Below are 17,500 nucleotides of genomic sequence, written 5' to 3'. Positions count from 1 at the left end.
AATAAAACCTTAAAATGGTGGCTATGCAGGGGACATTACACCATAAGAGTGGCGTTAATAAAACCTTAAAATGGTGGCTATGCAGGGGACATTACACCATGAGAGTGACGTTAATAAAACCTTTTAATGGTGACTATGCAGGGGACATTACACCATGAGAGTGACGTTAATAAAACCTTAAAATGGTGGCTATGCAGGGGACATTACACCATAAGAGTGGCGTTAATAAAACCTTTTAATGGTGACTATGCAGGGGACATTACACCATGAGAGTGACGTTAATAAAACCTTAAAATGGTGGCTATGCAGGGGACATTACACCATAAGAGTGGCGTTAATAAAACCTTAAAATGGTGGCTATGCAGGGGACATTACACCATGAGAGTGACGTTAATAAAACCTTTTAATGGTGGCTATGCAGGGGACATTACACCATAAGAGTGACGTTAATAAAACCTTAAAATGGTGGCTATGCAGGGGACATTACACCATGAGAGTGACGTTAATAAAACCTTAAAATGGTGGCTATGCAGGGGACATTACACCATAAGAGTGACGTTAATAAAACCTTAAAATGGTGGCTATGCAGGGGACATTACACCATAAGAGTGACGTTAATAAAACCTTAAAATGGTGGCTATGCAGGGGACATTACACCATAAGAGTGGCGTTAATAAAACCTTAAAATGGTGGCTATGCAGGGGACATTACACCATGAGAGTGACGTTAATAAAACCTTTTAATGGTGACTATGCAGGGGACATTACACCATAAGAGTGGCGTTAATAAAACCTTTTAATGGTGGCTATGCAGGGGACATTACACCATAAGAGTGACGTTAATAAAACCTTAAAATGGTGGCTATGCAGGGGACATTACACCATAAGAGTGACGTTAATAAAACCTTAAAATGGTGGCTATGCAGGGGACATTACACCATAAGAGTGGCGTTAATAAAACCTTAAAATGGTGGCTATGCAGGGGACATTACACCATGAGAGTGACGTTAATAAAACCTTTTAATGGTGACTATGCAGGGGACATTACACCATGAGAGTGACGTTAATAAAACCTTTTAATGGTGACTATGCAGGGGACATTACACCATGAGAGTGACGTTAATAAAACCTTAAAATGGTGGCTATGCAGGGGACATTACACCATAAGAGTGGCGTTAATAAAACCTTAAAATGGTGGCTATGCAGGGGACATTACACCATGAGAGTGACGTTAATAAAACCTTTTAATGGTGACTATGCAGGGGACATTACACCATGAGAGTGACGTTAATAAAACCTTAAAATGGTGGCTATGCAGGGGACATTACACCATGAGAGTGACGTTAATAAAACCTTAAAATGGTGGCTATGCAGGGGACATTACACCATAAGAGTGGCGTTAATAAAACCTTTTAATGGTGACTATGCAGGGGACATTACACCATGAGAGTGACGTTAATAAAACCTTAAAATGGTGGCTATGCAGGGGACATTACACCATGAGAGTGACGTTAATAAAACCTTAAAATGGTGGCTATGCAGGGGACATTACACCATGAGAGTGACGTTAATAAAACCTTAAAATGGTGGCTATGCAGGGGACATTACACCATAAGAGTGGCGTTAATAAAACCTTTTAATGGTGGCTATGCAGGGGACATTACACCATAAGAGTGACGTTAATAAAACCTTAAAATGGTGACTATGCAGGGGACATTACACCATAAGAGTGACGTTAATAAAACCTTAAAATGGTGGCTATGCAGGGGGTATTACACCATGAGAGTGACATTAATAAAACCTTTTAATGGTGACTATGCAGGGGACATTACACCATAAGAGTGGCGTTAATAAAACCTTTTAATGGTGGCTATGCAGGGGACATTACACCATAAGAGTGACGTTAATAAAACCTTAAAATGGTGACTATGCAGGGGACATTACACCATGAGAGTGACGTTAATAAAACCTTAAAATGGTGGCTATGCAGGGGACATTACACCATGAGAGTGACGTTAATAAAACCTTAAAATGGTGGCTATGCAGGGGACATTACACCATGAGAGTGACGTTAATAAAACCTTAAAATGGTGGCTATGCAGGGGACATTACACCATAAGAGTGGCGTTAATAAAACCTTTTAATGGTGGCTATGCAGGGGACATTACACCATAAGAGTGACGTTAATAAAACCTTAAAATGGTGACTATGCAGGGGACATTACACCATGAGAGTGACGTTAATAAAACCTTTTAATGGTGGCTATGCAGGGGGTATTACACCATGAGAGTGACGTTAATAAAACCTTTTAATGGTGACTATGCAGGGGACATTACACCATGAGAGTGACGTTAATAAAACCTTAAAATGGTGGCTATGCAGGGGACATTACACCATAAGAGTGACGTTAATAAAACCTTAAAATGGTGGCTATGCAGGGGGTATTACACCATGAGAGTGACGTTAATAAAACCTTAAAATGGTGACTATGCAGGGGACATTACACCATAAGAGTGACGTTAATAAAACCTTAAAATGGTGGCTATGCAGGGGGTATTACACCATGAGAGTGACGTTAATAAAACCTTTTAATGGTGACTATGCAGGGGACATTACACCATGAGAGTGACGTTAATAAAACCTTTTAATGGTGGCTATGCAGGGGGTATTACACCATGAGAGTGACGTTAATAAAACCTTAAAATGGTGACTATGCAGGGGACATTACACCATAAGAGTGACGTTAATAAAACCTTAAAATGGTGGCTATGCAGGGGGTATTACACCATGAGAGTGACATTAATAAAACCTTTTAATGGTGACTATGCAGGGGACATTACACCATGAGAGTGACGTTAATAAAACCTTAAAATGGTGGCTATGCAGGGGACATTACACCATAAGAGTGGCGTTAATAAAACCTTAAAATGGTGGCTATGCAGGGGACATTACACCATGAGAGTGACGTTAATAAAACCTTAAAATGGTGACTATGCAGGGGACATTACACCATAAGAGTGACGTTAATAAAACCTTAAAATGGTGGCTATGCAGGGGACATTACACCATGAGAGTGACGTTAATAAAACCTTAAAATGGTGGCTATGCAGGGGACATTACACCATGAGAGTGACGTTAATAAAACCTTAAAATGGTGGCTATGCAGGGGACATTACACCATAAGAGTGGCGTTAATAAAACCTTAAAATGGTGGCTATGCAGGGGACATTACACCATAAGAGTGGCGTTAATAAAACCTTAAAATGGTGGCTATGCAGGGGACATTACACCATGAGAGTGGCGTTAATAAAACCTTAAAATGGTGGCTATGCAGGGGGTATTACACCATGAGAGTGGCGTTAATAAAACCTTAAAATGGTGGCTATGCAGGGGACATTACACCATAAGAGTGGCGTTAATAAAACCTTAAAATGGTGGCTATGCAGGGGGTATTACACCATGAGAGTGACGTTAATAAAACCTTAAAATGGTGACTATGCAGGGGGTATTACACCATGAGAGTGACGTTAATAAAACCTTTTAATGGTGGCTATGCAGGGGACATTACACCATAAGAGTGGCGTTAATAAAACCTTAAAATGGTGACTATGCAGGGGACATTACACCATGAGAGTGACGTTAATAAAACCTTAAAATGGTGGCTATGCAGGGGACATTACACCATGAGAGTGGCGTTAATAAAACCTTAAAATGGTGGCTATGCAGGGGACATTACACCATAAGAGTGACGTTAATAAAACCTTAAAATGGTGACTATGCAGGGGACATTACACCATAAGAGTGGCGTTAATAAAACCTTAAAATGGTGGCTATGCAGGGGACATTACACCATAAGAGTGACGTTAATAAAACCTTTTAATGGTGGCTATGCAGGGGACATTACACCATAAGAGTGGCGTTAATAAAACCTTAAAATGGTGGCTATGCAGGGGACATTACACCATAAGAGTGACGTTAATAAAACCTTAAAATGGTGGCTATGCAGGGGACATTACACCATAAGAGTGGCGTTAATAAAACCTTTTAATGGTGACTATGCAGGGGACATTACACCATAAGAGTGACGTTAATAAAACCTTTTAATGGTGACTATGCAGGGAACATTACACCATAAGAGTGGCGTTAATAAAACCTTAAAATGGTGGCTATGCAGGGGACATTACACCATAAGAGTGACGTTAATAAAACCTTTTAATGGTGACTATGCAGGGGATATTACACCATGAGAGTGACGTTAATAAAACCTTTTAATGGTGACTATGCAGGGGACATTACACCATGAGAGTGACGTTAATAAAACCTTTTAATGGTGGCTATGCAGGGGGTATTACACCATGAGAGTGACGTTAATAAAACCTTAAAATGGTGACTATGCAGGGGACATTACACCATAAGAGTGACGTTAATAAAACCTTTTAATGGTGACTATGCAGGGGATATTACACCATGAGAGTGACGTTAATAAAACCTTTTAATGGTGACTATGCAGGGGACATTACACCATGAGAGTGACGTTAATAAAACCTTTTAATGGTGGCTATGCAGGGGACATTACACCATAAGAGTGACGTTAATAAAACCTTAAAATGGTGACTATGCAGGGGGTATTACACCATGAGAGTGACGTTAATAAAACCTTTTAATGGTGGCTATGCAGGGGACATTACACCATAAGAGTGACGTTAATAAAACCTTAAAATGGTGACTATGCAGGGGATATTACACCATGAGAGTGACGTTAATAAAACCTTAAAATGGTGACTATGCAGGGGACATTACACCATGAGAGTGACGTTAATAAAACCTTAAAATGGTGGCTATGCAGGGGACATTACACCATAAGAGTGACGTTAATAAAACCTTAAAATGGTGACTATGCAGGGGATATTACACCATGAGAGTGACGTTAATAAAACCTTTTAATGGTGACTATGCAGGGGACATTACACCATGAGAGTGACGTTAATAAAACCTTTTAATGGTGGCTATGCAGGGGACATTACACCATAAGAGTGACGTTAATAAAACCTTAAAATGGTGACTATGCAGGGGATATTACACCATGAGAGTGACGTTAATAAAACCTTTTAATGGTGGCTATGCAGGGGACATTACACCATAAGAGTGACGTTAATAAAACCTTAAAATGGTGGCTATGCAGGGGACATTACACCATGAGAGTGACGTTAATAAAACCTTAAAATGGTGGCTATGCAGGGGGTATTACACCATGAGAGTGACGTTAATAAAACCTTTTAATGGTGGCTATGCAGGGGACATTACACCATAAGAGTGACGTTAATAAAACCTTAAAATGGTGGCTATGCAGGGGGTATTACACCATGAGAGTGACGTTAATAAAACCTTTTAATGGTGACTATGCAGGGGACATTACACCATAAGAGTGACGTTAATAAAACCTTAAAATGGTGGCTATGCAGGGGACATTACACCATGAGAGTGACGTTAATAAAACCTTTTAATGGTGGCTATGCAGGGGACATTACACCATAAGAGTGACGTTAATAAAACCTTAAAATGGTGACTATGCAGGGGATATTACACCATGAGAGTGACGTTAATAAAACCTTTTAATGGTGGCTATGCAGGGGACATTACACCATGAGAGTGGCGTTAATAAAACCTTAAAATGGTGACTATGCAGGGGACATTACACCATAAGAGTGACGTTAATAAAACCTTAAAATGGTGGCTATGCAGGGGGTATTACACCATGAGAGTGACGTTAATAAAACCTTAAAATGGTGACTATGCAGGGGGTATTACACCATGAGAGTGACGTTAATAAAACCTTTTAATGGTGGCTATGCAGGGGACATTACACCATAAGAGTGGCGTTAATAAAACCTTAAAATGGTGACTATGCAGGGGACATTACACCATGAGAGTGACGTTAATAAAACCTTAAAATGGTGGCTATGCAGGGGACATTACACCATGAGAGTGGCGTTAATAAAACCTTAAAATGGTGGCTATGCAGGGGACATTACACCATAAGAGTGACGTTAATAAAACCTTAAAATGGTGACTATGCAGGGGACATTACACCATAAGAGTGGCGTTAATAAAACCTTAAAATGGTGGCTATGCAGGGGACATTACACCATAAGAGTGACGTTAATAAAACCTTTTAATGGTGGCTATGCAGGGGACATTACACCATAAGAGTGGCGTTAATAAAACCTTAAAATGGTGGCTATGCAGGGGACATTACACCATAAGAGTGACGTTAATAAAACCTTAAAATGGTGGCTATGCAGGGGACATTACACCATAAGAGTGGCGTTAATAAAACCTTTTAATGGTGACTATGCAGGGGACATTACACCATAAGAGTGACGTTAATAAAACCTTTTAATGGTGACTATGCAGGGAACATTACACCATAAGAGTGGCGTTAATAAAACCTTAAAATGGTGGCTATGCAGGGGACATTACACCATAAGAGTGACGTTAATAAAACCTTTTAATGGTGACTATGCAGGGGATATTACACCATGAGAGTGACGTTAATAAAACCTTTTAATGGTGACTATGCAGGGGACATTACACCATGAGAGTGACGTTAATAAAACCTTTTAATGGTGGCTATGCAGGGGGTATTACACCATGAGAGTGACGTTAATAAAACCTTAAAATGGTGACTATGCAGGGGACATTACACCATAAGAGTGACGTTAATAAAACCTTTTAATGGTGACTATGCAGGGGATATTACACCATGAGAGTGACGTTAATAAAACCTTTTAATGGTGACTATGCAGGGGACATTACACCATGAGAGTGACGTTAATAAAACCTTTTAATGGTGGCTATGCAGGGGACATTACACCATAAGAGTGACGTTAATAAAACCTTAAAATGGTGACTATGCAGGGGGTATTACACCATGAGAGTGACGTTAATAAAACCTTTTAATGGTGGCTATGCAGGGGACATTACACCATAAGAGTGACGTTAATAAAACCTTAAAATGGTGACTATGCAGGGGATATTACACCATGAGAGTGACGTTAATAAAACCTTAAAATGGTGACTATGCAGGGGACATTACACCATGAGAGTGACGTTAATAAAACCTTAAAATGGTGGCTATGCAGGGGACATTACACCATAAGAGTGACGTTAATAAAACCTTAAAATGGTGACTATGCAGGGGATATTACACCATGAGAGTGACGTTAATAAAACCTTTTAATGGTGACTATGCAGGGGACATTACACCATGAGAGTGACGTTAATAAAACCTTTTAATGGTGGCTATGCAGGGGACATTACACCATAAGAGTGACGTTAATAAAACCTTAAAATGGTGACTATGCAGGGGATATTACACCATGAGAGTGACGTTAATAAAACCTTTTAATGGTGGCTATGCAGGGGACATTACACCATAAGAGTGACGTTAATAAAACCTTAAAATGGTGGCTATGCAGGGGACATTACACCATGAGAGTGACGTTAATAAAACCTTAAAATGGTGGCTATGCAGGGGGTATTACACCATGAGAGTGACGTTAATAAAACCTTTTAATGGTGGCTATGCAGGGGACATTACACCATAAGAGTGACGTTAATAAAACCTTAAAATGGTGGCTATGCAGGGGGTATTACACCATGAGAGTGACGTTAATAAAACCTTTTAATGGTGACTATGCAGGGGACATTACACCATAAGAGTGACGTTAATAAAACCTTAAAATGGTGGCTATGCAGGGGACATTACACCATGAGAGTGACGTTAATAAAACCTTTTAATGGTGGCTATGCAGGGGACATTACACCATAAGAGTGACGTTAATAAAACCTTAAAATGGTGACTATGCAGGGGATATTACACCATGAGAGTGACGTTAATAAAACCTTTTAATGGTGGCTATGCAGGGGACATTACACCATAAGAGTGACGTTAATAAAACCTTTTAATGGTGGCTATGCAGGGGGTATTACACCATAAGAGTGGCGTTAATAAAACCTTAAAATGGTGACTATGCAGGGGATATTACACCATGAGAGTGACGTTAATAAAACCTTTTAATGGTGGCTATGCAGGGGATATTACACCATGAGAGTGACGTTAATAAAACCTTAAAATGGTGGCTATGCAGGGGACATTACACCATAAGAGTGACGTTAATAAAACCTTTTAATGGTGGCTATGCAGGGGACATTACACCATAAGAGTGGCGTTAATAAAACCTTAAAATGGTGACTATGCAGGGGATATTACACCATGAGAGTGACGTTAATAAAACCTTTTAATGGTGGCTATGCAGGGGACATTACACCATAAGAGTGACGTTAATAAAACCTTTTAATGGTGGCTATGCAGGGGACATTACACCATAAGAGTGGCGTTAATAAAACCTTAAAATGGTGACTATGCAGGGGATATTACACCATGAGAGTGACGTTAATAAAACCTTTTAATGGTGGCTATGCAGGGGATATTACACCATGAGAGTGACGTTAATAAAACCTTTTAATGGTGGCTATGCAGGGGATATTACACCATGAGAGTGACGTTAATAAAACCTTTTAATGGTGGCTATGCAGGGGATATTACACCATGAGAGTGACGTTAATAAAACCTTTTAATGGTGGCTATGCAGGGGACATTACACCATAAGAGTGACGTTAATAAAACCTTTTAATGGTGGCTATGCAGGGGACATTACACCATAAGAGTGGCGTTAATAAAACCTTAAAATGGTGACTATGCAGGGGATATTACACCATGAGAGTGACGTTAATAAAACCTTTTAATGGTGGCTATGCAGGGGACATTACACCATGAGAGTGACGTTAATAAAACCTTAAAATGGTGGCTATGCAGGGGACATTACACCATAAGAGTGACGTTAATAAAACCTTTTAATGGTGGCTATGCAGGGGACATTACACCATAAGAGTGACGTTAATAAAACCTTTTAATGGTGGCTATGCAGGGGACATTACACCATAAGAGTGGCGTTAATAAAACCTTAAAATGGTGGCTATGCAGGGGACATTACACCATAAGAGTGACGTTAATAAAACCTTAAAATGGTGGCTATGCAGGGGACATTACACCATAAGAGTGACGTTAATAAAACCTTTTAATGGTGACTATGCAGGGGACATTACACCATAAGAGTGACGTTAATAAAACCTTTTAATGGTGGCTATGCAGGGGACATTACACCATAAGAGTGGCGTTAATAAAACCTTAAAATGGTGACTATGCAGGGGACATTACACCATGAGAGTGACGTTAATAAAACCTTTTAATGGTGACTATGCAGGGGACATTACACCATGAGAGTGACGTTAATAAAACCTTTTAATGGTGGCTATGCAGGGGACATTACACCATAAGAGTGACGTTAATAAAACCTTTTAATGGTGGCTATGCAGGGGACATTACACCATAAGAGTGGCGTTAATAAAACCTTAAAATGGTGGCTATGCAGGGGACATTACACCATAAGAGTGACGTTAATAAAACCTTTTAATGGTGACTATGCAGGGGACATTACACCATAAGAGTGACGTTAATAAAACCTTTTAATGGTGGCTATGCAGGGGACATTACACCATAAGAGTGACGTTAATAAAACCTTTTAATGGTGGCTATGCAGGGGACATTACACCATAAGAGTGGCGTTAATAAAACCTTAAAATGGTGACTATGCAGGGGACATTACACCATAAGAGTGGCGTTAATAAAACCTTAAAATGGTGACTATGCAGGGGACATTACACCATAAGAGTGACGTTAATAAAACCTTTTAATGGTGGCTATGCAGGGGACATTACACCATAAGAGTGGCGTTAATAAAACCTTAAAATGGTGGCTATGCAGGGGACATTACACCATGAGAGTGGCGTTAATAAAACCTTAAAATGGTGGCTATGCAGGGGATATTACACCATAAGAGTGGCGTTAATAAAACCTTAAAATGGTGGCTATGCAGGGGATATTACACCATAAGAGTGGCGTTAATAAAACCTTTAAATGGTGGCTATGCAGGGGTTATTACACCATAAGAGTGGCGTTAATAAAACCTTTAAATGGTGGCTATGCAGGGGATATTACACCATAAGAGTGGCGTTAATAAAATCCATAAATGTTGATTATAACAAGAGACACTACACCATGAGATTTACGTTAATAGAATTTATGTGTCAAGAAGGAAAGGCGATAGAAGACTCATAAGGAATGTATAAGGAGCGAAGAAAACCTCTTTGGTTGGCATTAAAAACAACAACAACAACAACAACAACAACAACGACAACAACAACAACAACAACAACAACAACAACAACAACAACAACGACAACAACAACAACAACAACAACAACAACAACAACAACAACAACAACAACAACAACTACTACTACTACTACTACTACTACTACAACGACAACAACAACAAACAAATGAGTTAATTGCAGGTGTAAAAAAAAAAAAAAAAGATGTAATAGAGCCTGAAAGCACAAAAGACAAGGTGGGATTCAAGACATGATTCCCAGAGTGTAAGTGAAAGTGAAGAATGTAAAGTGTTGTGGGATGTAAGTATCCATTTATTTTAGTTCTCATAAAAGTTTTTTTTGTTGTGTGCCGGTAGTACGTAAAGAGAAAAAGGAGAATGAAAGAAAAAATGGAATAAAGGAAACGAAAGAAACAAAAGAAAGAATATCTTATCATTTGGTGATTTTTTTTCTTTCTTACGATTGATAAAAAAGTGAGATTATTTTTCAGTTTCCGCAGATAAGAATCGCTCTTTTGGGTGACTCGTCTTTCTTCTCTTCTTCTCTTCCTTCTTCTATTCCCTTTCTTTCTATTCTCTCTCTTCCTTTTCCTCTTAATTTATTTTGCGTGTTTTCTCTCCTCCTTTGTGTTCCTTTTATTTATAAATTTTTTACTTTTTCATAAAATTGTCATCATTTTGCCTTTTTCTTTCTTTTATCTAGTCTGTTTCACTTCCTTTCATATTTCTTTCTCTCTATTTTCTCTCCTCGTTATTTAATTTCTTACTTTCTCGTATCTTTTATCGTTATTCTTCTTTGTCTTTTTCTCTCGTATTTTCTCCATTTATCTTATTTCTCTTCATTTTTCTTGTCATTCTCCTTCTTACCTTCTCTTCTTATTTCTCTCTCTATTGTAGCTCCCTTTTTCTCACTTTTTCTTCATCCCTTTCCTTATCTTATTCTTCTTGGTTTTCTTTACATTCTTATCTCATCTCTCTCTAAAATCTATCTTTATTGTAATTATTCTCGCTATATATTCTTCCTTCCTTCTCATCTCTTTGTAACTCTTTGTATCTTTTTATTTATTTATAAATTTTCCTTTAATTCTTCTTTCAAAATAAAAACAACTTTTTTTCTTTATTTTTCCTTAATTATTCTTGCAAAGGAAAATCGACTTTTTCTTTATTTTTCCTTAATTCTTCTTGCAAAAGAAAATCGATTTTTTTTTATTTATTTTTCCTTAATTCTTCTTTCAAAATAAAATCGATTTTATATATTTATTTTTCTTTCATTCTTCTTTCGAGAAAATCGATTTTTTTCCTTAGAATCGGGAATGGCCTCAGCGCATTCCCATTCCCATTCTTAACGACGATAAATCTCCACTGAGTGATTCGGCGCCATCGAAGGGATCGTAATGATAAGGAAGTAATTGAATAAATAAATGAAAAAAATAGAAGAATGGATAAGAAATAATTCGATGAATACATTAGGAAATAACTGAAATAATGAAAAAGAGTAATAGAGAAAAAAAACATTTGATTGAAAGGCAACCAAACAAAAGCGAATTTATTGGAATTAATAAGTAATTGAATCATGAAAAATAAGTAAGAATTACGAGTAAAGATACGAATAACTTGGTGAACAGACAAAGAACAAAGGAAAACAACAAACAAAATCCACTCACATATAAAAGAACAAACAGACGATTGTTTGTACTTGTGTACAGCTTTCCTCAATACATGAATTTCTTTGTCTCTGTCCTGAATGATGCGAAATATTTTGCGATCTGAACCGTAATATTTCCATCGTTTTTTTTTTTTTTTATTTTCATTTATTTATTTATTTATTTATTTATCTATTTATTTTTTTTACGGCGGCAAGTGCAGTTCGGATATTGGTGAGTCTCAAAGGATGACTTTCAATTGTTTTTTTCTTTTTCTTTTGTATTTATTTATTTATCTATTTGATATTTTGCCTTTATGATTCTCTCTCTCTCTCTCTCTTTTACCATTTTTAGACGTTACTGGAGTTGGTATTCTACTGATTCTCCTTCTCCTTTGCTTTCTTTTTCTATTTCTTATTCCCTATTTTTGCTTTTATTTTTTTATCTTTTCTTCCATCCCTCTTCTACATTTTCCTTTATCTCGTCCAGTTTAACTTTTCTCTTCTTAATCTTCATCCTTCTATTTGCATAATTATTTTCTTTGTTATCTCCCAGGCCAAAAAAATTACATTTGCAAAGAACAGAGAAGTTATAAGAAAATGAAAGTGTTAATCAAAACGTTTATTAATTCTTTATATAATGCACGTGCTGATACAGGCATACACTTTCATACATGACGACAAAAATCTTATATACATCATACATAATATACATATATATATATATATATATATATATATATATGTATATATATATATATATATATATATATATATATATATGTATATATATGTATATATATATGTATATATATATATACATAGTATATATATATATATATATATATATATATATATATATATATATATATTTATATATGTATATACATATTTATATATACATATATATATATATATATATATATATATATATATATATATATATATATATATATATATATATATATATACATAATATATATATATATATATATATATATATATATATATATATATATATATATATATACATAATATATATATATATATGTATTTATAACAATTGATAAAATATGCACTCTTATATCTTATGTAAAATTTGGTTTGCTTTTTAGACGAAGTTATTTTCGTGTCAACAGCCGTGGCCAAAGGGCAGCACGGAATCGAAATTCGAAGTGATGGCCCTTTAACCCGACGTCCACCTGGCGCAAGATGGCGTGGCTGAAGGTTTTTTTGTGCCATTCGATTGAGTTGTCAGAGATCCACCTTTTAAAAGCGCAGCCAGCCACTGTCTTTGATTATCTTACCGGCTCTTCTATAGCCTATTTTTTCAGTATTAATGGTCTTGTTCTCGTGAATTGATGTTCTTATGTGGACCAAAGGCTTTGCAGACCACTCGCATGATACTTTCTTGTGGTAGGCTCTAACTTCACCTCAGTTAACTGCTGATAAAGGGGGTATTATATTTTTCGTTTGTGTCGTGCTGGACTACAAGGTCCTTTACTATTTTCCTGAAGATGTCTGTACCGATTGTATCCTTTTCCCAGGTGTGGTTCTATTGGTGTCAAACATTGGGTCGACCTGAACTACAGGCTATGTACCAGTGTACAAATCAAAATATGGTATAATCCTGTCTTAGTATCGCAAATCACAAATTAATTTTCGGCCAAATCTGAGCTGTCTTTCAAATACTGTCGGAAATTGTTTACCTTTTTAGTACACTTTCATTAAGACAAACTCTAGAGGGTTCTCAAATTTTGTTGAGAACTTTTACCTGATGTGATTCCTAACTTTTCCTATCTTATATATATATATATATATATATATATATATATATATATATATATATATACATACATATATATATATATATATATATATATATATATATATATATATATATATAAGCTGGTGGGTAGCTATTATCCTTTTAACTTAAAACAATTTTCGTCAATGAAGTCGTATAATCACTCAAGTCCACCTTCAAGAAAAAAAAAAAAAAATCGAGTTTCTCGGATCCTTCAGGGGACCGTCCCGGAAAATGGCCACCTTTCCCTACTCTATACATCATAAAAAAATATCGGTTAGAGATAACTGATTGATTCTTTTTGCATGCTATAGAGTAAAGAATTGCACTCCGTTATATATATAAATTTTAACTTTGCTTCCCCATTGGGGGGGGGGCACCCCCCAAAAAGTTGAAAAAAATCGCTATTTTTTTTGGTATGTCTTCGGTACATCCCAACTATCAGAGCTCTTTACAGAATATTCCCCCAAAAATGCTAGTGTTAGATCAACTCTAGCCTATAGCCATGTAAAAGGCCGAATTTTGAATTTCCTTTTTTTTTTGGCGGGGGACAGCTTGACATAGAGAACTATTTTTGAATGCGTTTTTCAGCATTAAAATATTATTATTTTTTGATTAAGGCAAAAATTCAAAAATCGGCCTTTTACATGGCTATGGGACGCCGAGGCTCTAGTGAAAGCAACAAACTGCATTTGGATCGCATGAAAATTACGTGAGTTGGGAAGTACCGAAGAGTCATAAAAAAATAGCCGAGCTACGGCGTTTTGTATTTGGCACCTTGCCAAAGTTCGTTATCTCTGTTATTTTTCTCTGAATCTAATGATATTATATATCAAAAAAACGCTTATTTAGTGTACTTTGCAAAGCAATGATTACCAAGTCAATAGGAATTTTCATGTTCAATAGGGACGCTATTCTGTAAAGGTATGTCACTTTTTTTTTTTTTTTTTTTTTTCGTTGTTCATTAAAGTTGATATTTTCGTGTGAAAAGCTTAATAAATGCATTTTACCATAGAGACAACTAATCTAAACCAGATAAAAACCTTTTTTTAAAAAAAATATTTTTTTTTATTTTCCATTTTTTTTTTTTTTTTTTTTTTTTTTTGAAGAAATGGGGAACTGTGGATGGCAATATTAGTACAAAATCATTCTAATTATAAAGTCCTGGCATGAATACAACATGGTGGTTCAATTTTGAGAATTTCAAAAGCATATGAATTTAGTACATTGAATTCGAGAACTTACGAAAGTCGTTGAATATTCCCCATGCCTCACACAGGGGGGGGGGAGGGGGAGATGGTCACTGGGTGTTTATAATTTTCGAGGAGGATCATATGTACGTGAACGCACGCACATAAAGTTAAAAAGATTAATCATCATCATTTAGTAGGCCTACATTGACTTTCATATCTAAATAATAAAATTTATTAGTTATCCCTCTCATACCCATTTTCTTTGATAATTGTCAATATTAGCAGATTGCAAGGGAGAACAAGTGTAAAGTTTATGATTAGCCATTTGCACCCATTATCTTTACTAAGAAGTGCATAAAATCATGCAGACGCCTATGTGTTGTGGGATATTTGCCAATTTATGGTGCCTAAGACTTACGGTAACGTCTAAACATATTCATTTTTATCGGGAACGCACGAAACGGATGCGATAGCTTTTTGAACGCCAGACGAAGACTACGCATACAACCGAGCTCAAAATTCCATATAGTTTTTATTTCAGAGCAGGTATTACTGAGTACTATCATCTTCAACATGAAATAATCTGTATCTCGCTTATACATCCGAAGTTTAAAAATCCGACATTTAGGTAACATTCGTATTGAATTGGTCTTTACAACGGTAACTGCCAATTTCAAATCAATTCAAATTGCCCCCTGCTGTGATGTACCGACCGTTGAGCGAAATGTAACGGAAATATTTCAATCCTTCCTTATAAGGCTATTTTTAAACATTAGTGCTTCGTATGTGATATACGTATATATTACCACGTAAACTAAAACATATTACCAGGGAGTCTCGATCAAAGCATATTTCGTGTGTAAAAGGACACAAAACATACATTTTTTTTTAGATATATTTCACAAAATATTTCGTCATAAATCACGGTGATATAATTTTTTTCTGATATTGGTATAAAAGTGTTCCTTGAACATTCACGAACTCATATCTATGCGCAATGTCATAATTAAATGCCTTATGCACGATTGCCGCAAGCAAAAGTCCACATAGGTGTACCTGGGCGCTCAATAGCGACGTACCTCTCCGGGTGCTGAGGGACTCGCACGCCGGCTGCAAGACAACGAGCCATAGCAGGCGGTTAATACTCGTTTGGTAGTTTCCTCATCCATGTACCTATACTATACGCTAACTAACTCAATTTAACCCCCTCCTCCCCCCTCTCTCCGGGACGGTCCCCTTCAGCCACACAACACGCAGAGGTGATCCTGCCGTCTTCCTCAAGAGGGGGGCGTCGTGAAATTCTGTAACATCCCACCGTCCTGTCCGCTCCCTGACGTGACCTCCATCATGTCTCGTTGGTCGGCCTCTATAAAAAAAGAAAAATAGAAATCTAATCAAACGACGTAATTCTTCCAATATATGTATTTTAATGTTTGTTGGTCCGTGGAAATGAGAGAATGTTTGGTAACATGTTGGACCGGGTGTCTGTGTGTATTAGAATGTTATATGTATTGGATATTTCGTATATAAGGCAGTATTTGTGCGTATATTACAGTTTGAGTGTACGTGATACTACGCTATGTATTATAACGTCTGTGCATGTGTTATTAAAGTGTGTTTGCGTTTATTTTGTAGTTTGTATGTGCATTAGATCGCTCGTGTGTTCGTTTGATGAGTATGTAATATAATGAAGCGTTCGAATGCACTGTAATTCGAATGCAGTGTTTATATATTGTAGTTTGCGAGTGTATTAGAAGAGTTACGTGTGCTTTGAACGGATGAATAGTGAATAATTCATTCATTAGTATTGGCTTGCACGTTTTTTGTTTTTGTTTGTTTTTATATAGGACTACAGTGGCTACATATTAATACCATAATTTTGACGATAACAGACTGTACTACATTGATATTCTATACTCATTTACAACATCGTATTACTATACACGACAATTTATCGTGATAAATTTCCATTTGTATGAATTTGTTTTATCATGCCACGATTACTTTATTTCTAGCTATTTCTGACCTACATTTACAGCTTCAGGGTTAACCTCACAAAGGGATTAACGGTCAGGCCTCGATGTCGTCACGTTCCTCTGTTTTGTGGACATTATTTTAGCGGTAATAAGCGACTAACTGACCACCTAAATATTTTCCCGCCAAAACCGGCGTCGCTCAGTAATTTCTTCCTTTAGGTTTTGATTTTTTTTTTTAGAATAAATCATACGGAACTATGGAATAGTAAAATGAATGACAGAATACTAAAGGTGTCCGTTGACAATTTAGAAAACATTAAAAGAAAGAAATTTGGAAAAAAGAAAGGTGTAATTTAACGGACACTCGCTTGATCCGGTGCTAGACTGCACTGGAGCGGTGCCAAGTTACAAGACCTTAATGGTTCTACACACATTTACTTCCACACACACATACTCACAAACCGACACAAACACAAACACACACACACACAAACACACACACATACACACGCACACAAACACACAAACACAAACACACACACACACAAACACACACACAAACACACACACAAACACACCCACGAATCT

The 17,500-nt window shown here is 36.6% G+C and overlaps 1 protein-coding gene across 1 annotated transcript in view; it reads left to right on the top strand.

The window, feature by feature from the left end:
- Positions 1-17,500, top strand: part of LOC113824581 (kelch-like protein 2) — a gene marked incomplete in the record, with an annotated part of 41,659 nt that overhangs the window by 16,318 nt on the left and 7,841 nt on the right.

This window comes from Penaeus vannamei, chromosome 9 (assembly GCF_042767895.1).
Source record: "Penaeus vannamei isolate JL-2024 chromosome 9, ASM4276789v1, whole genome shotgun sequence".
Taxonomy (NCBI): domain Eukaryota; kingdom Metazoa; phylum Arthropoda; class Malacostraca; order Decapoda; family Penaeidae; genus Penaeus; species Penaeus vannamei.
This window is presented reverse-complemented; position numbering and strand designations above follow the sequence as displayed.